The 21,031-nt window shown below is 36.8% G+C and overlaps 1 long non-coding RNA gene across 1 annotated transcript; it reads left to right on the top strand.

Annotated features, from left to right (window-relative positions):
* Positions 1-10,349: 10,349 nt before the first annotated feature.
* LOC121983143 lies at positions 10,350-11,001 on the top strand. Its single transcript, XR_006112395.1, has 4 exons — positions 10,350-10,380; positions 10,509-10,541; positions 10,642-10,707; positions 10,778-11,001. It is a non-coding gene; the product is annotated as an uncharacterized LOC121983143 (long non-coding RNA).
* Positions 11,002-21,031: the final 10,030 nt, after the last annotated feature.

The following is a 21,031-nucleotide window of genomic DNA, read 5'->3' on the forward strand; positions in this document are numbered from 1 at the left end:
TCCCAATCGATCACTCGATCGATTGGGAGCCTCCAATCGATTGAGTGATCGATTGAGAGACTAGAATCGAGCAAGGGTTAGTGAATCGATCAGGAAATTGATTCAAGCGAGTTCCAGAGAGCACAGAGGCGCTCTGGATCGATCAATCGATTGATCCAAAGCCTCCCCAATCGATTGAGAGCAATTCAATCGATTGGGATCTGACCGTTGGCGCAGGTTATATCCGTTGGTGAGTGTTCTTCTCCGCACGACTTCATTCCATAGTGCTGCGATTTTTCTCCGATATACACAACACTTTCTCCACTACTCACCGCCAGTTCTTGAAGCTTCTTGGAGCAAGGTGTTTTTGCACTTCCAAAGTCAAGAGGCGTTCCAAACAAGAAGGGGAAGCTAGCTAGGGTTTACTGTGTAAAATCTTGTAAGGTTTACTTGTATTGTGCTTCTTCTTTTCTTTTTGTTGTTGTGTGAGTTTGTACGATGTTTCTCCACCTCCGGCTGCAACTGAGAAGGAGTGTTTTATTAGTGGAGAGTGTGTCGTGTGTGGATCCTTGGATTAGTTACCGCTTCTTGAGGTGGATACTAAGTAGATTTTTGTGTTAGCGTTGTATTTTTGTTTCTTGTACATTCCGCTGCATACCATCACCAAGAAACAAGCAACGACAAGTGCGATGAGCTATTCACCCCCCCCCCCCCCCCTCTAGCATATTTTGACCCTAACAAGTGGTATCAGAGGGAGGTCGCTCTTCACCGGAATCATCATCGGAAGGGGCAACAAGGCTAGAGGGTGAAGAAGTTGGAGCAAAATTTCATCAAGCCAAAGATTTCATCAAGCTCAACTTCAAATGGAATTTGGAGATGGATTCAGATTCGACACGAGGGTGCCTCCACCATTTGTATCCACAAGCTTCAATCTTTGGAAATCAAGGATCGAAAATTTCTTGATGGTGGAGATAGAGCAATGGTTTTCTCTAATGGAAGGCTTTGAAACTCCAAGAAATTCAAAAGGCAAGATCCTCAAGAAGAACAAATGGAGCCAAGAGCAAGTTCAAAGGAGTGAGGCAAATGATAAGGTGACCAAACTATTGGTCAATTTATTGCTAAGCAATATTTTGGCTTAAATTGGAGAATTCGAGGATGCCAAGGAGCTTTGGAATAAATTGGCAAAGGTTCATGAGATCCCCTCCACTGTACCAAACCAAGAAGAATCAAATGAGGGTGATTCATTGAATCAAGACCAAAAGGAGGAAGGAGAGGACTCGAAAGTTGAGAGATGCTCAACTTCCGAAGAAGAGGAACAAGAAGCTTCATCCTCTACAAAATGCAAAGAAAAAGATAAGGAGGGAGCATACTCCTTATTTCATTAAATGAGGATGATGACGATGAAGCCTCCACCTCTAGGATTGAGGGGGAGCGTGGACCATCATTGCCGGATCAAGAAGAAGGAGAAGCTTCTACATCCCACTACAACAAAAACCCTCATAGACATCAGTGGAACAACAACAGTTTTAAGCAAAAACCGATGTCTTTGAGTATTTTACACCGGGTTTTCCAAAAATCGGTGTCTATGAGCGCAGATTTTCGCTCATAGACATCGGTTTTTTAACTGATGTCTATGAGCGCCTTTTTTTCATTAATAGACACCGATTTTAACAGTAATTTTTTAAAACCCGATGTCTATGAACCAAAATAAAATAATATAATTTTTCCACCAATACTTAGCCAAAATTTGCAACACTTCACTCTTCCCTCCAAACCTAAACGTATATCGCGCCGTCCACCGTATACCGTTGCGACGCCACCACCACTTTCCTCCTCGTCATTGACCATCCGACCATCTCTCTCAGCCTCATCTCCCTCTTCCCCTTCCTAGATCGACGCCCCTTCCTCTCCCGTTCAGGATCAAGACACGATGCCCTTGCTTCTCCTTCTTAGTCCATACTTTATCTTTTCCTTTCTACTTCCTCTTGTTTTTGTGTTTGGTTCTGCTCCCTTCCCATGAGGCTGCTTTCCTCCCGAAGTTGCCCAACCTCGCCACCATCTCCTTTGAGGAAGCCTACACCCAACTGTTCGGAGACTCCAACCTCATGCTTCACGGCGACGGCCGGACTGTCCACCTCTCCCTCGACCAGCGAATAGGTTCTGCTAAAAGATTTTTTTTTTTAAAAAAAGGACATCTTTGAACCTACCTTGTTCCAGGGCTGCAACACTTCAATGATTGTGTCGTCGACGACAACGTATGACCTCGGTTGGGCTCTGATGACAGCGAGGAGCTGATGTACGTTTTGCATGGCGTCGTCGTCGCCCTCGGTTCCTGGCCCCTGGAGTCTCCTGGGTCTCTCTATGTCACCACCAGGTATCAGTGTCGCGCTGCTCACTTTCTTTCTTGGTGTTTCTGTCTAATGCGAATAGCTCCTTGAAGGAGAGTGATTTGGTTGAGTGACGCCGACAGAGGGAAAGGATACACGGTGGATTTTCTGTCGTTGTCCCTTCACGCTGTATCGAGGGACCGGAAGGCCTACCCATTTCCTTGCATCTATACTTAGGTATTTGGTTTAAGATCGAGTTTCGTGATGTTCTATCTGAAGATAACAGGATTAAAGCACAAAATGTGATATATTTTTCCCCTTATTCACTGCTTGGTAAACTTGAGTTTGTCACTTTGACTTGAATTTTTTGAGCATTAAAGGACTATTTTGTCGATGGCTTCTCTAGTGATTTTCATTTTCCTGCTTATGCATGTTTGTTGGATGCTTGATAAGATTGAGACGGGTGATGAGGATGATGAAGAGGAGTCTGAAGACTCATATTCAGAAATAAATGGTGATTTGGTGTTGTTAAAAATCACTAAAATGAGACTTGTTCCTTCAGATGCTGGAAAATGTATCCTTGCTATCATGCATGCTTTGTATTGTTTTCATTGGTTGCAACATGTTTATGTATCAAGTATGCATTACTGAATTCCTGCTGTCCGCTTTCTCTTTAATGCAATTATGTGTGTGTTTGTCAAAGTTGCAAAGAATCTAATACACTAGGCAGTTGTCTGCTATAGATTTTGGTGATGGCATAAAAATGCTTTCTCATTAATGTAATTGTATTGTTCTGATTGTCCTGCAAGTTCATTGCATGGATCTGTGACTTATTGATTTCACTTTCTTAGACTTTGATTGTCTTCTTATCAAGTCTTTACAAAGAGATCACAGGTTCTATTTTTCATATGTTTGTTGATTTTAGATCCTCCTTGCATGCTGGTTTTTCCTTACTACTAAATAAACCTAAAAAATTGGGTGGTGCCACTTCATGTAATTGGACAAGGAAAAAGACTGATCATTACTCATTCTTGTGCATTTGGTGTGGATGTCTACATGCACTGAGAAGAAAGGCATCTATAGTTGTCCTTTTACTATTATTTTGAATTTGAAAGTTCGTATGCATCACTTTCTTTGTGGCGTGGTGATGTTGCAAATGTAACATTTTTTTTGTGAAAGTTCATGAAATTTTCTTGTTTTGTACACAGATTTTACATCGACGACATTCTGATCTCAATTGGACTCTTGCATTATCTAATATATTTACATTTGATTATGCAGGAACTAGAAGGCAATACTGTGAATTTCAAATGATAACCAATCATAACAACTTCCAATGCAAAAGCTTACTGCTTCAGTCAATAGCAGAATATATGTGTCCTACAAGCTATTACCTATTCCGTGTTTCAGCACCAAAAACTTAAATTGTCTGAACTAAATTTATTTCCTTTTGCTATACTGATGCTATTATCCTATGATTATTATCTTATTATGCAGGAATTTGAAAGATAATACTCAGAATTTTCAAATGATAATCAATCATGAATCCATGTCAAAAGCTTCCTTTGATAACAAATTAGTGAATAACAGAATTTGTGCATCTCACAACTTATTATCGAGATTTACATGTTACTCACTATCTTTAGTAACTAAAAGTAAGTTACCTAACATAAATGCATTTCCTATTGGCACCCTCATACTATCATCTTAGTTAGTGTGTTGCTAATATAACAAGTTCTGTGTGAATACTTGGCCTAGCTAAGCTTCTACAACTGGGAGATTTCGTAACAACTTCATAAGTTAATGAAATCCTGTGAATCTTCATAAGCTAACCAATCATGATATTAACATTTCACAAAGACAAAAAGATTTCTTTCATTGACACCCATTAATCTATACCCAAATGTGTCCTACAAGCTATTACCTATTGTGTGTGTTACTAGATTAAAGTTGATGAAACTTCAATATATTGGTACATATAAACAAATTTTTATTGTTAAACTTTCGACCATCTGGGAAGCATGACTTTAGGTTTCCAGCCTACCTGATTAGTTTTGCAATTGGTATCTCTTGGTCCTGAAAGCATATAAATTCTACAGTGGATATAATCACACACTGTATCCCTTGATGGGCTAGTTATGTTATCAGGCTGAATTGTGAACTCTTACTCCCTAAATTGAATACCAAATAGTTTATTTATTTTGGATTCAGTTTGCAGGTTCTGTTATATTCCTTAGTATGAGAAGCTTCGATTTGAATGGATTATCATTATGGAGGGTCACTCAAGGCTCACTTGGATTAGGACTTTCAGTAGAGATTTTTAGATCAATTTTGATTTATTGTAGGATGAATCCAAGTTAATTTTAGGTTTGGGTTAATCTTAATTGTGCTTTAATCTTATTTGAGCCTTTTCTCATGATTTGGTTTGATTTTGATATTATTAAATTACCTTGTTGTCTTATGAGTATAAGTTTCACTATAAGTTGAGCTAGATTGCTCTTGTTATTTTAGTGAAGTTTCATTGTGGTTGAGCCATATTGTTGTTACTATATTCACATCCAATGGCTTGAATTGTGATCTTGTTTGTATATCCACCCTGTTTGTGATTAAATTTCAAATGGCATGCATTGTCTACAGGAAGAGAATTGAACCATATTGGCAAAATGCTTTTGATTTATTTTTCTCTTTTAGCTTTTTGATGTTGTGAAAACAGGATGTGAATCACACATCCTTTTTAGACTTGAACATCTTGATATCAGTGATATAGGATCTTATATATAAAAAAAAACTACTTCTGTTTATCTGATTTAGTTTGTATTGTCAAGGTACTCTGGTATGTTTGAAAAGGAGGTAAAGATTGCTTGTCTTGTTTGTCGCGACTGTTGTGATTGCAAAGCATGTTCTAGAAGTCCAGCTAAAGATGGTTATAAGGTTTACTTACTTTTAACATGCAAAGTTTTATGAACATTATTTACTCTGAGAATGTTTTGTCATGAAAGTTTCCATTTATGTGATCTTCAGGATCTTGAAATTGTTCAGGAGCATAGGAAGACTGAGCATGCCGATAGTGATGAGATTTGTCTTGTCGATGTGACAACTGTCTACCTTGTTAGTCATGGACAATTAGATTGTCCACTTGTTCTCCTCTTGGAGCAAAAGAAGACTGACATAAGGTTAACTTCCTAGCCAATTATTGTTAAATTAGAGACGGTTCTGTCAACTTTCATACTAGTCTAGAACTTTTATATGCATATGCAATTTGTATCATCTTCAGGAACTGGCAAATGGTCAAAACAAGTTTAATAATAAGGAGCACACATATAGCTTGATATCTGAATTGCTTCCCTTGCTGAAACATATCTATCAGAACAAATTAAATGAGCTAGAAGTAAAGCAAGGGGATCAAGGTAAGCTTCAAAACAATTTCCTAGTTTCTTCCTCCAGTTAGATATCCTCTTGATCGATCTATCATCCAGAAGGTGGATTTTCTGGTGTACTTCTTCAAGTATATGAGCCTCACAATGAGCTTGTTAGCTGGTATGTCTTCACATCTGTAACACCTCTGAAAATTTTGTAATTTGCTATATTTCTGAAATCATGGACATAATAACTGAATAATGTGTCCTGACCCTATTTCTTAGATGGTCATTTGTAAACTTGTGCCTCTATTTTGCTTTAGCAAGTTCTAATTTTTAGGTCATATTCTGTTCTTTGTTATCGTCTCATCATGCATTAAAATGTTCACTTGATTAATATTGGAACCAGTAATTATTACAGGACTTCACTAGTGGATTTTCACAGAAGCTGCTCAAATTGCTCTTACAAACTTTGCTTAGATTGTTGTGGAAAGATACTAAAGGGAACTGCTTCTCAGACACCTACAATTGATTCCTCCAAGGCTGGTAGGAGACAGAGGGCAAAGAAGTATGTCATCAGAGAAATTGTTGGGAAAAGACGGAGACGTTCCACAGGCGAGCCACCAGATAACTCATCTTTATCCACCGTTGAGTCTGATAGCAAGGCTAAGAATCATGGAAGCAACATTCCTTGCCCATCCAAGGAATATGGAGGTTGTGGAAACGGTCTTCTTAAGTTAAGTTGTAGCATACCATTTGTTTGGTCTAAAATGGACTTCTCTTCTCTCTTTCAACTATGATTTTTGGTCTTGGTTTACTAATTTATTATTTATGTGTTTTTACAGTTTACAAATCTCAAGTATTCTAGAGTTGAAATTGATGAAGTGCGGTTCGAGTGGGCTGAATGCATGCTAGATTACATTTGAGTAGGAAAGGTATTTGATTTTTGAAAACTTTGGATGATCCATGCATTTGCATGGAATGTAAATTGTGGATACTACCTTGAGGTGTACAATATCTATTATACCTTTTGATGTTGTAAAAAGAATATTTATGTATTTTATAGATACTATTGTAAGAAAAATATTTATGTAATTTGTGGATACGGACTTGATGTGTACAATATCTATTATCTTTTTATGTTGTAAGAATAATATTTATGTGTTGATTATATGGATATTGACTTGTTTGTATAATATCGGTTTTTCACTATTTCGGAAATCGAATCTGTGTCGTTAAACAATACTGAAATTACATCGATTTTCCACCGCTGTTAAAACCGGTGTCATTAACTAATATTACATCGGTTTTACACCGTTGCTGAAACAGTGTCGTTAAGTGATACTACACCGGTCATAAACCAATGTCTAAAATAGTAGACCTTTTACATCACCTTCATAGATATCGGTCGATTTTGTAATAGACAACGGTGGAAAACCGATGTCTATGAGGGTTTTTCTTGTAGTGTCCGGATCAAATGGAGAAGAAAATGATGCATCCTCCAAAAATCAAGAGACTTCAAATGGAGGTTCAAGTGTCATCCCTACACATGAAGGTATAACTAGTTCAATTAAAAATAAAAATCATATTATATGTTTTGAGTGTAGGGAACATGGGCACTACAAAAGCAAGTGTCCTAAATTGGCCAAGAAGAAGGGCCAACCGACACAAAAGGGTAAGAAGAAGCCTAAGGAGACCGCCCCCACAACAAAGAAGAGCAAGGAGCACATTGTGTGCTTCTTGTGTCATCAAAAGGGACATTATTGGAGTCAATGTCCAAAGGGGAAGAAAGCAGTCAAAGTCAAAGGAGGAAGCACAAGTCAAGGGGGAGCTTCCAATGTAATACCCAAGGTATCATTTATTGAACCTTTTCCTTTGACAAATGTTAAAAAGCATGCTAGTTCAAGTTTATTTCATTTTAATGCTATTTACCATAGAAATAGAAAGCATGATAGCATTAAGGAAAAACATGTAGCCTATCATGCTAAAACCACTCAATCTAAGGTTAGTAGGGTAGAAAATAATTTAGGCTATAACTCTAAGGATTCTAAGTATTTGCCTAAGAAAAAAAAAATCAAGGTGTTAGTGAAAAATCTAAGGTTGAGGTGTTATGGAGAGAAAATCAAGTCTTGAGGTCAAGACTTGATAAATTGGAGAGGACCCTTAGCAGAATCACAAATGAAACACAAGGGTTCAAGAGTCAAAACCTAGGTCTAGGAAAACAACAAGGGTCATCCAATGACCATAAGGGTTTGTGATACAAACCTAAAACTAAGAAAGATGTTCCTTCTTATCATATGGCTCCATATAGATATGGAACTAATCCTAGGTCTAGCGGTCAAGTCAAGGATACAAGGGAAGTTATCCCTAGGAGTATCTCTGCAACAACAAATGTGACTAAGACTTCTAAGAGGTCTAAGAAAGTCACTATGAAGGTCACAAGGGAAGCAATCCCTAGAGTTGACCTAGAAAAGGTGACCAAGGCTTCTAAGAAGCCTAACAAGGTCATTAGGAAGGTATCTAGGAAAGTTATCCCTAGTGAGTGCCTAGAGCATTCAAGGAGCACTAATAGGTTTTGGGTTCCTAGGAGCATTTTCTCTACACCTTAGATGGGTTAGAGAGTGTTAACTCTAATTGGAAGGATAGTTAATCCAACCTTGATGAAGTTGACACTCGAAGAGCATTTTCAAGGTTTTATTGACCTTTGAAAATAAAATAGATTATTTGTTTACTCTTTGGAAGAGTAAAATGTGCCAAAACTTGAGGATTTGGAATTCAATTTAAATTGGCACAATTGGGAGAAGCGTAAGAAATACCAAGTTCGGTTTTGGTATTTTCTTAGAAAGTTAAGAGCAAGTTAGGCCTTAATTTTAAATGATTACTCTTTAAAAGAGTAAAAATGTGCCAAACATTGAGGAATTATGAGTAATTTTAATTAACACAACAAATTAAGAGTAAAAGAAATTCCAAGTTGGGCTTGGACATTTTCTTAAGAAGATATGGGCAATCTAGGATTTAAAATTTTAGGTTTAGTTAAGGATTTAAGGACACTTAGATAGATAATCTAGGTATTCTGTTTAAGCTAAACTACCATGCTTTGTTTTCCCTTCATATGCCATGACATCATATGTTGCATTCATGTTGCATTATGAGAAATATAAAAATACCATGTCATGTCATTCATACATCATGTAGCTCTAGTGAAATTTCTTTTGAAAATTATTTATTTTGATGTATGTCATAGCACATCATGCATTTTTTAATTCCTTGCAATTAAGGACAATGACATTCACTAACAAGTAACATCTTAGGTAGATGTTCATAATCTAAAAATGCCTAGGTAGATATGCATGATCCCTAGTTTAGGGCAAAAACCAAACTTTACATTTCACAAAGACCTATAAGATGACTTGTATGTGTTTTAGTGCACATTATATACAAGTGAGATGTTAGGGTGATGAACAAAAACTCAAAATGTTGATTTAGTGCATCTAGTTGAGTTTTGAGTTCATCAAAACACATAGTTATATGTTTTTCAATTATAGGGAAAGCTAATGTACAAGTCATATGCATTGAGCCCAAAGAATATGGTTGGATATTGGTTTTGAAAATCATTTAAAAATATTTTTGGAAAACCTTGGTGAAGGCTATCTTTAGGTAGTAATCATCATTGAAAAGTTAAACACAAATTTGAAGAAAACATTGAAGTTTTTGCAAGTTTCAATTGTGTGTCAATCTTTAAAAAATATGAAGTATTTTCTTAGAAAACTATTTTTCCATGATAGTATATACCCCAAATAATGTCTACAATAATTTTCATGATTTTTAGAATTTTGTAGAATTTTTGGGGAGTTTCTGAATTTCGCTAAAATCAAATTTCAAGAAATTAGGGTTTCAATCGATCACCCGATCGATTGAAGTGCCTCAATCGATCGAGTGATCGATTGAGAAGGTAGGTATCGCTAACAAAAGCTTAATGGATCGATCCATACCTATTAAATCGATCGGTGGATCAATTGGGTTAGGTTCAATCAATTTTAACCCCAATTTTAATCGATTGAAGTGCTGATTTCGGTTGGAAAAGCCTAATTTCAACATTTTAGACCATTTTTAGTCGAGGTAACCATTCCTAACCCCTTGAAACCCATTTGTATACATTTAGAGGGAGTTTTCATGATGAAAATGAGGATGGATTGGTTAAGGAAGACTAAGTAGGTGTGAGATCTCGGAAAATTTAATTAATAGGGTTATTTGGAAAATAGCCTTATAGAATTTTTCCGAAATTTTTGGAAATTTTCTGGGAATTTTTCGGAGCTCGTACGGAGGGTTTTGAGGGGATCAATTTTGGGTTCGGATAAAGCCTGTTTAGGATACCCGTTTAAGTGAGGAAATGTGTTAATATATAAATTCCTTTTCTTTTATTTCTTTTATTTCTTTTCCCTTAAACCGCCGATCCCGAACCCGAGCTTCCCCGATCCCCCCTCTCCCTCTCTCTGTTCTCTCGCGGACGAGCGACGCCGAAGCAAGCCGAGAGCTCCGGTGATCTCCTTCGGCCGGCATCGACGCCTAGTAAGCCCAGATCCAGCCGAGGCCCTTCTCCTTCTAGCTCTGATCTCTTCTCCTCGTCGCTGGTTCTCTCACGGGGACGAACCGACGCTATTGGATCGGGCCAGATCTACTCGATCGTCGGCGTGGAGGAGGCAGTTAGGGCTTCGGTGGTAAGTAACCGAACCTTCTTCTTCTATTCCTCCAACTCATGCCCTAGCACAGGCACCCGTTTCTTTCTTTCCCTTTGATGCCGATCCTTCTCTGTTCTTGAGTCTCATGTTCTTCGCGGCTGGATTAGGTTACGGAGTTGGAGGCATTGGGGATCAGTGAGGTAAGATTTAGTTGTTAGATAAGCTGTTGTTGATTCTTGGATTTCAATATTGAGTTGATCCATGAATTCCTGCTTGATTCCTGTTGTAATTTGGGGACAGAAGAATTCCTGGTACGTTGCTTCACGGATCGGATGGGGCGACGTTTTCTGGAGACGATCGATTGAGGTAAGCTTAGGTCTTCTTCTCTGCTACCGATACTCTATCCTTGATCCTCATCTTCTCGTGATTGATTTAGGTTTCGGTTGATGGTGATGGGATCAATTGAGTTGTTGGGCAGAGGATTGAAGGGTTGATTGATGTCCTGGATTGCTTGATTTGAGATCAGTGATCTGCTTGTTGATCTCTTCTCTTGATCCGATCAGTGAGGTGAGTTCTATTGCTGTGAGGCTGGGATTGTGATCTTTGAGGTGTATCCAGCAGCTTTCCCTAACCGGCAGCAACCCCTTTGGTTGTGATCTATTGGTGATCACCTTGGGTTCGAGGTAAGGAATAGGATAATTGATCTTGTTGTAGATCATGTATTGAAATTGGATATTAGTTTGATGATCTTGTTCTAGATGAATTTGATTCGTGTATTGGCTTAGAAATGCATTGGATTAATCCATGATTAGTTAATACATGTGTGTAGATTTAGTTGTGTAGAAGAAATCTAATGAAATGGTTAGGGTTAGGGTAATTAATCCTAATCAACCGGTGGATTTCTAATCTAATTGGTGATTAGGGATTAGGTAACTAACCCTAATCGACCATTAGGTTTAAATTGGTAAGTTGAGATTGTGGATTAGGGTTTTACCCTAATTTAGTGTTAGAGATTTTATTTAGCGATTCATTTAGATTTAGCTAAATAAAATATATATGTTGTTTGACACAGGATTCTGATTCGAGACAGGCGTCTCGACGTTGACTTCGGATTTGGGATTGTACCTTCTATTTGAGGCGGGTACCCTTTGACTTATCTTTTGATAATGTCTTATGATATGTGTAGCTTATATATATTTACTAGTGGTAGATAGTAGATCATTTCTTCCCTGGTTTTAGCTAGTTGATACCTATCACATGCTTCATCTGCTAGTTGCTTTACTTCAGGATTGGATATTATATCTCTTGCCATGTGTATATATGATCATAGAGATGCATATCTATAGTGCTCTACTCTACTGGATTAGTTGCTTTACATGTGTGATACATGCTCTTGGATTCATGATACTTACATCATTGTTATATGTGATGTCTTTGGATTTATGCTGTTTATTATCATCGTTATATATGTGTTTGTCTGTTTGGCATCTACACATATGGAGGATATGTTCAGGTATGATATATTGTAGCCGCATGCACCATATCGCATGATTGCATGCTGGGCGATTGACGACTCCATTATTGTTGAGCTCGTCGGCCGGCTACATTGACCTGCGCACCACGTGACCACTGCATGGGTAGTGGCACAGCACACAGGGTGTGTAGGTTGCTCGGTGGTGCTCCGCTGGAGGCTCCACTCATGGGTAGTGTGATAGGCAGCGTGGTAGCACACCGGGGTCCCTCCCCGTCATTGTGTACCGGGAGATGAGAGCATGGCGCTCCCTCCTATAGTGAGGTTGGAGGATAGGTGTACTCCGGTGCATCCCGTCCACTCGGTCACTCTTCAGGGGTAGTGACGGCAGAGTGCACGGTGTCACAGCCCTACCCACGCGGTCTCACCATTGTGTGTGAGATTCTGACTGGCGTCAGGGGTGACCATGTCATTTGCATCATATGCACAGATTGCATTAATTATGATTGATGCATTTTGGTGATTGCATATGATTGACATGCATACAGGTTATATGCTTTTGCTCTGACTATCTTTATCTGTGTATGTTTACAGTCAGTTGCACAAGCTTCGCAGGTGAGTACAGTTTATTTCAGTTATGCATTTTCTTATTATTCTTGCTATAGACTGTACCTTATGCATATTGCTGGTTACTACAGTTTATTTCGGCTATACATATCTGTTATTCTGTTAGGAGACTATACCGTAGGTTGTATGGTTAGAGAACTGTACTCTTGATCCCATGGTTTAGGAGACTGTACCTTAGGCTATTACTGGTGGATATATATTGTTGTACATGTCTATTGGTCTACCTGCTGAGTTCTTTGAACTCACCCCGTTGTTACTATTTTTTTTTTCAGGTTGAGGCCGTCAGGAGAGATTCCAGTCACTAGGCCCCTGTGTCGCGAAGATTTCTAGATATCGTTTTCTGTATTCGCTTTTATTCGTATACTTGTGATGTGGGTTGTATTGTGGACTTTATATCGAACATTCGGGTTTGCTACTTTGTTTTCCGCTGCGAATATTTCATTACTTCGTGGATTTCATTTCTTCGTTGTAGTGGAGTAGGATGTGTACGTATATCTTCGTTGATTTCTATATCATCTTTTCGTTAAATATAACTGCGTGGATTGTTTACTATTTGTGTGTATTGTTCCGGCCGAGTGTGGCCGAGGTATAGATATATGTATACTGAGATTCATATTGTCCGCCGTACAGGGGAGATGCTGCCGAAATTTCTTCGGACAGGGACTACCTGGGGCGTGACAGTAGGAGTTTAGGTTGAGGTTTGGTTTCATTTTTGAACCTCAAAACTTCCAAATTTTGGGTTTTCTAAATATTTGGGGATTCCAAGTTATTGTTGGTGCAACGACAGAAGTTTGAATCATGTCTTTAGGGAGGGGGGTTACTCTTTAAGGACATGGAACTAATTTTCAGAAACCATTAAAGGTGGTTAAACCTTCGTTTAAAAAAACAATGCTCAAGGTTGAGCATTGAAAAATAATGGAGAGTGGATATCTTTATTGTGGGGTTATGGATGCTCTAGGATAAGCATCATAGTGTGGAATAATGCTCTAGGGTGACCATTTAATACGATGAAGGGTATGAGACTTTCATTGTTGGATTGGTTAACGTTCAAGAGTTAGCTTTGAAGATAATAAAGGGTATGGGACCTTCATTATGCCTTGGGCAAGTATTATAAAAGAAGGGGTGAGGAGGCTTCATGAGATACAATTCTTATTCTCTTGGAGGAGTCTCTCTTGGTGGTGGTCGACCCTCTCTCTTCTCGTTTTCCCTTTGCTCTGTTATCCTTGGTGGTGGTGGTGGCCGGATTTTAGAAGAAGAGGAAGAAGCTTTTGGGTGGTGTTCATCTTGGAGGATCATCGCCCACACGACGTCCAAGGTGAGGTGAGGAATATGGCAGAAAAGCTTGAGGTCATTAGCTTACAAAGAGAAGGTATAACTAGTAATTTTCTTCCGCAATATACTAGTTAGTTTCTTTGTAAGAATTCTAAATACAAGAGGCAATTAGATCTAGTTTTTCGAGTTTGTGTTTTCTTCTTTTTCGAATTTGTGATTCGATTGTTCTTTTTGGTTAACTTAGAGTTATTTAAGGAAATTAAATATTAGCTTTCCTTAAAAGGCTTTGTCTAGGCGGTGGTGGTTGCTCCCATATCCAAGAAGACCATGTGCCTCGCCATGTAGTCCTGGAAGCCAATTTTGGAAATTAATATTTAATGGAATTAATAACATAGGTGGATATGAATCAATAGTGTTAAGTTTCGCTTGCGATTCAAATCTAAACCATTAAGAATAGATAAGTTAAATTTGGAATCAATTATGTTAAGTTCCATCTGTGATTCCATATTTAACTTCTAAAGAACACAATAGGTTATTTAAGAAAAGGTTTGACACTTGTACAAAATTTTTATACAGTGGAACCTGTACATTTTCCTAGGACTAACCAATACCTTCATTATGGTGTTGTGAACAACGAGTGAAGTTGTGAACAATGGTGAGTAACACTTCAGGGGGAGAGTTATTTTTTATGTGTGCCAATAGGGGGAGAATGTAGGGTTTAAGTTAGGCCTTCATTACCTAAAGAAGGAGTTTGCCCTCTAGGAAAGGGGGTGTTGGTTGGTCCTAGGAAGATCGTACCGGTTCCACTGTACAAAAATTTTGTACAAGTGTCGAACCTTTCCTAAACAACCTATTGTGTTCTTTAGAAATTAAATTAGGAATTGCAAACGGAACTTAACATTATTGATTCCAAATTTAACTTATCTGTTATTAATGGTTTAGACTTAGATCGCAAGTGAAACTTAACACTATTGATCCAAGTCCAACCTATGTTACAAAGTTAATTAAATATTTATTTCTAAAATCGGCTCCCAGGTCAAACATGGCGAGGCACAAGGCCTTCTTGGGTATGGGATCATCCATCACTGCCTTGACAAAGCCTTTAATAGAAATTCAATATTTAATTTCCTAAAATAACATTAGGTTTAACCAAAAAGAACAATCGAATCATAAATTCGAAAAATAAAACAAAAACACAAATTTGAAACTCTAGAATCATATGCCTCTTGTGTTTGGTATTTCCAAAAATAACTATACAAAGAAAACTAGTATGATACGGAAAACAATTACTAGTTATATATTTCTTTGTAAGCAAAAATAACCTGTTGATCTTCTACCGTATTCCTCTTCTAATCTTGGACGTTGTGTGGGCAATGATCTTCCGAGACGAGAACCACCAAGCTCCTTCTTCTCCAAGCTAGATTTGGCCACCATCAATTCTCCAAGAGAAGTAAAGGTCCGGTCACCACCACCAAGCTCCAAGGGATGCTAGAAACAAAGTCTCCTTTTCCTCCTTCTTCTCCAAGCAAGATCCAGCCACCTTCCAAGCTTCAAAGGTTGAAGAGATTCGACCACCAAGGAGAAGAAAGAAAAAGGAGAGGGAAGAACTTGAAGGGTCGACCACACCAAAGAAGAGAGGGAGAGAAAGAAAATAGAGTTGTTCTCATGAAAGCACCTCTAACCCCTCTTTTATAATCCTTGGTCTTGACAAATAAGGAAAATTTAAATAAAAACTTCCTTATTACTTTGCCATGAAAAGAAAATATAATTAATTAAAAATCAATTTCCTTTTCTCACATAACATGGTCGACCACCTATATTTTCTTCAAGGAAAATTTTTATTTACAAGAATTAAAACTTCCTAATTTATTTCCGGAAATTTTTATTAAAAATTTCTCAAATAATTTTTCCCTTCAAGGTGGATTGTAAAAGAAAATTTTATAAATTAAAATCTTTCTTTTAAACATGTGGATGATTTCCAAAAATAAAAGTTATCTCTAAAAATTAAAATATCTTTTCAATATACAAATAAGAAAAGATATCAAATCTTTTCTTAATCTTTTGTAGAAACTTATCAAAGAGAATATTTAATTTTTAAACACTCTTTTAAATCATGAACATGGTTAAAAAAAGGAAAGTTTTCTCAAAATTAAAATCTACCTTTCAATCTACAAATAAGAAAAGATTTCAAATCTTTTCTTAATCTTTTGTAGAAAGCTATAAAAGGAAAGATTTAAATTTTAAACTTTCTTTTAAAACCATTTTTAGTCAAGATAACCATTCCTAACCCCATGAAACCCATTTGTATACATTTAGAGAGAGTTTTCATGATGAAAACAAGGATGGATTGGTTAAGGAAGACTAAGTAGAAGTTTAGGTTGAGGTTTGGTTTCATTATTGAACCTTAAAACTTCCAAATTTTGGATTTTCTAAATATTTGTGGATTTCAAGTCATTGTTGGTGCAACGACAGAAGTTTGAAGCATATCTTTAGGGGGGGTTACTCTTTAAGGATATGGAACTAATTTTCCGAAACCATTAAAGGTGGTTAAACCTTCGTTTAAAAAAGCAATGCTCAAGGTTGAGCATTGAAAAATAATGGAGAGTGGATATCTTTATTGTGGAGTTATGGGTGCTCTAGGATAAGCATTATAGTGTGGAATAATGCTCTAGGGTGAGCATTTAATACGGTGAAGGGTAAGAGACCTTCATTGTTGGATTGGTTAAAGTTCAAGAGTGAGCTTTGAAGATAATAAAGGGTATGGGACCTTCATTATGGTGTTGTGAACAACGAGTGAAGTTGTGAACAATGATGAGTAACACTTCAGGGGGAGAGTTATTTTTGATGTGTGCCAATAGGGGGAGAATGTAGGGTTTAAGTTAGGTCTTCATTATCTCAAGAAGGAGTTTGCCCTCTAGGAAAGGGGGTGTTGGTTAGTCCTAGGAAGATTGTACCGGTTCCACTGTACAAAAATTTTGTACAAGTGTCGAACCTTTCCTAAACAACCTATTGTGTTCTTTAGAAATTAAATTAGGAATCACAAACGGAATTTAACATTATTGATTCCAAATTTAACTTATCTGTTCTTAATGGTTTAGACTTAGATCGCAAGCGGAACTTAATACTATTGATCCTAGTCCAACTTATGTTACAAAGTTAATTAAATATTTATTTCTAAAATCGGCTCCCAGGTCAAACATGGCGAGGCACAAGGCCTTCTTGGGTATGGGATCATCCACCACTTCCTTGACAAAGTCTTTAATTGAAATTCAATATTTAATTTCCTAAAATAACATTAGGTTTAACCAAAAAGAATAATCGAATCATAAATTCTAAAAATAAAACAAAAACACAAATCTGAAACAAATTCAAAACTCTAGAAGCATATGCCTCTTGTGTATGGTATTTCCAAAAATAACTATACAAAGAAAACTAGTATGATGCGGAAAATAATTACTAGTTATACCTTTCTTTGTAAGCAAAAATAAGCTCTTGATCTTCTACCGTATTCCTCTGCTAATCTCGGACGTTGTGTGGGCAATGATCTTCCGAGACGAGAACCACCAAGCTCCTTCTTCTCCAAGTTAGATTCGGCTACCATCAATTCTCCAAGAGAAGTAAAGGTCCGGTCACCACCACCAAGCTCCAATGGATGCTAGAAACAAAGCCTCCTTTTCCTCGTTCTTCTCCAAGCAAGATCCAGCCACCTTCCAAGCTTCAAAGGTTGAAGAGATTCGACCACCAAGGAGAAGAAATAAAAAGGAGAGGGAAGAACTTGAAGGGTCGGCCACACCAAGGAAGAGAGGGAGAGAAAGAAAATAGAGTTGTTCTCATGAAGGCACCTCTAACCCCTCTTTTATAATCCTTGGTCTTGACAAATAAGGAAATTTTAAATAAAAACTTCCTTATTAATTTGCCATGAAAAGAAAATTTAATTAATTAAAAATAAATTTCCTTTTCTCACATAACATGACCGGCCACCTATATTTTCTTCAAGGAAAGTTTTTATTCACAAGAATTAAAACTTCCTAATTTGTTTCTGGAAATTTTTAATAAAAATTTCTCTAATAATTTTTCCCTTCAAGGTGGATTGTAAAAGGAAATTTTATAAATTAAAATCTTTATTTTAAACATGTGGATGATTTCCAAAAAGGAAAGTTATCTCTGAAAATTAAAATCTCTTTTCAATCTACAAATAAGGAAAGATATCAAATCTTTTCTTAATCTTTTGTAGAAACTTATAAAAGAGAATATTTAATTTTTAAACTCTCTTTTAAATCATGAACATGTTAAAAAAGAAAAGTTTTCTCAAAATTAAAATCTACCTTTCAATTTACAAATAAGGAAAGATTTCAAATCTTTTCTTAATCTTTTGTAGAAAGCTATAAAAGGACATATTTAAATTTTAAACTCTCTTTTAAAGCCATTTTTAGTCGAGGTAACCATTCCTAACCCCCTTGAAACCCACTTGTATACATTTAGAGGGAGTTTTCATGATGAAAACAAGGATGGATTGATTAAGAAAGACTAAGTAGGAGTTTAGGTTGAGGTTTGGTTTCATTATTGAACCTCAAAACTTCCAAATTTTGGGATTTCTAAATATTTGGGGATTCCAAGTCATTGTTGGTGCAACAACAGAAGTTTGAAGCATGTCTTTAGGGGGGGTTACTCTTTAAGGACATGGAATAAATTTTCTGAAACCATTAAAGGTGGTTAAACCTTCGTTTAAAAAAACAATTCTCAAGGTTGACCATTGAAAAATAATGGAGAGTGGATATTTTTATTGTGGGGTTATGGATGCTTTAGGATAAGCATCATAGTGTGGAATAATGCTCTAGGGTGAGCATTTAATACAGCGAAGGGTATGTGACCTTTATTGTTGGATTGGTTAACGTTCAAGAGTGAGCTTTGAAGATAATAAAGGGTATGGGACCTTCATTATGGTGTTGTGAACAACGAGTGAAGTTGTGAACAATGGTGAGTAACACTTCAGGGGGAGAGTTATTTTTGATGTGTGTCAATAGGGGGAGAATGCAGGGTTTAAGTTAGGCCTTCATTACCTAAAGAAGGAGTTTGCCCTCTAGGAAAGGGGGTGTTGGTTGGTCCTAGGAAGATCGTACCGGTTCCACTGTACAAAAATTTTGTACAAGTGTCAAACCTTTCCTAAACAACCTATTGTGTTCTTTAGAAATTAAATTAGGAATCGCAAACGGAATTTAACATTATTGATTCCAAATTTAATTTATCTGTTCTTAATGGTTTAGACTTAGATCGCAAGCGGAACTTAATACTATTGATCCTAGTTCAACTTATGTTACAAAGTTAATTAAATATTTATTTCTAAAATCGGCTCCCAGGTCAAACATGGCGAGGCACAAGGCCTTCTTGGGTATGGGATCATCCACCACTGCCTTAACAAAGTCTTTAATAGAAATTCAATATTTAATTTCCTAAAATAACATTAGGTTTAACCAAAAAGAACAATTGAATCATAAATTCGGAAAATAAAACAAAAACACAAATCCGAAACAAATTTGAAACTCTAGAATCATATGCCTCTTGTGTTTGGTATTTCCAAAAATAACTATACAAAGAAAACTAGTATGATGTGGAAAACAATTACTAGTTATACCTTTCTTTGTAAGCAAAAATAAGGTCTTGATCTTCTACCGTATTCCTCTTCTAATCTCGGACGTTGTGTGGGCAACGATCTTCCGAGACAAGAACCACCAAGCTCCTTCTCCAAGTTAGATTCGGCCACCATCAATTCTCCAAGAGAAGTAAACGTCCGATCACCACCACCAAGCTCCAAGGGATGCTAGAAACAAAGTCTCCTTTTCCTCCTTCTTCTCCAAGCAAGATCCAGCCACCTTCCAAGCTTCAAAGGTTGAAGAGATTCGACCACCAAGGAGAAGAAAGAAAAAGGAGAGGGAAGAACTTGAAGGGTCAGCCACACCAAGGAAGAGAGGGAGAGAAAGAAAATAGAGTTGTTCTCATGAAGGCACCTCTAACCCCTCTTTTATAATCCTTGGTCTTGACAAATAAGGAAAATTTAAATAAAAACTTCCTTATTACTTTGCCATGAAAAGAAAATATAATTAATTAAAAATCAATTTCCTTTTCTCACATAACATGGTTGGCCACCTATAATTTCTTCAAGGAAAATTTTTATTTACAATAATTAAAACTTCCTAATTTGTTTCCGGAAATTTTTAATAAAAATTTCTCTAATAATTTTTCCCTTTAAGGTGGATTGTAAAAGGAAATTTTATAAATTAAAATCTTTCTTTTAAACATGTGGATGATTTTCAAAAAGGAAAGTTATCTCTAAAAATTAAAATCTCTTTTCAATCTACAAATAAGGAAAGATATCAAATCTTTTCTTAATCTTTTGTAGAAACTTATAAAAGAGAATATTTAATTTTTAAACTTTCTTTTAAATCATGAACAAGGTTAAAAAAGGAAAGTTTTATCAAAATTAAAATCTACCTTTCAATCAACAAATAAGGAAAGATTTCAAATCTTTTCTTAATCTTTTGTAGAAAACTATAAAAGGAAAGATTTAAATTTTAAACTCTCATTTAAAACCATGGAATCCACATAAGAAAAATTTATAAATAAAATCCCTTTCAATGTGATGTGGCCGGCCACATCATGCTTGGATTCCAAGCATTGGCCGACCACCAACTTGGCTCAACCACTTGGTCTTGGCCGACCGTAGCTTGGATTCCAAGCTAGCTTGGCCGGCCCCCTTGGGTTGGGTAAGAAGTGGGTATGTGGTGGGTATAAATCTCTATATACAAGAGGCTACGATAGGGACCGAGAGGAGGAATTGGTTTTGGTCTCCTGATGAAATTAAGCTTCCCGTGTTCGCCCTAAACACACAACTTAACTTCATCAATAATAATTCATACCACTAAAGAATTATTATTGAACTACCGCACCAATCCCAAATTATATTTTTGGGCTCCTTCTTATTATGAGTGTGTTAGTCTCCTTGTGTTTAAGATGTCGAATGCCCACTAATTAAATGAGTTACCGACAACTCACTTAATTAATATCTTAGTCCAAGAGTAGTACCACTCAACCTCATCGTCATGTCGGACTAAGTCCACGTGCAGGGTTTAACATGACAATCCTTATAAGCTCCTCTTGGGGGCATTCTCAACCTAGATTACTAGAACATAGTTTACTTCTATAATCAACAACACACACTATAAGTAATATTATTTCCCAACTTATCAGGCCTTTTGATTTATCGAGCTAAATCTCACCCTTTGATAAGTTAAAGAAATGAATACTAAATATATGTGTTTGTTA

This window comes from Zingiber officinale, chromosome 5A, assembly GCF_018446385.1.
Source record: "Zingiber officinale cultivar Zhangliang chromosome 5A, Zo_v1.1, whole genome shotgun sequence".
Lineage (NCBI taxonomy): Eukaryota > Viridiplantae > Streptophyta > Magnoliopsida > Zingiberales > Zingiberaceae > Zingiber > Zingiber officinale.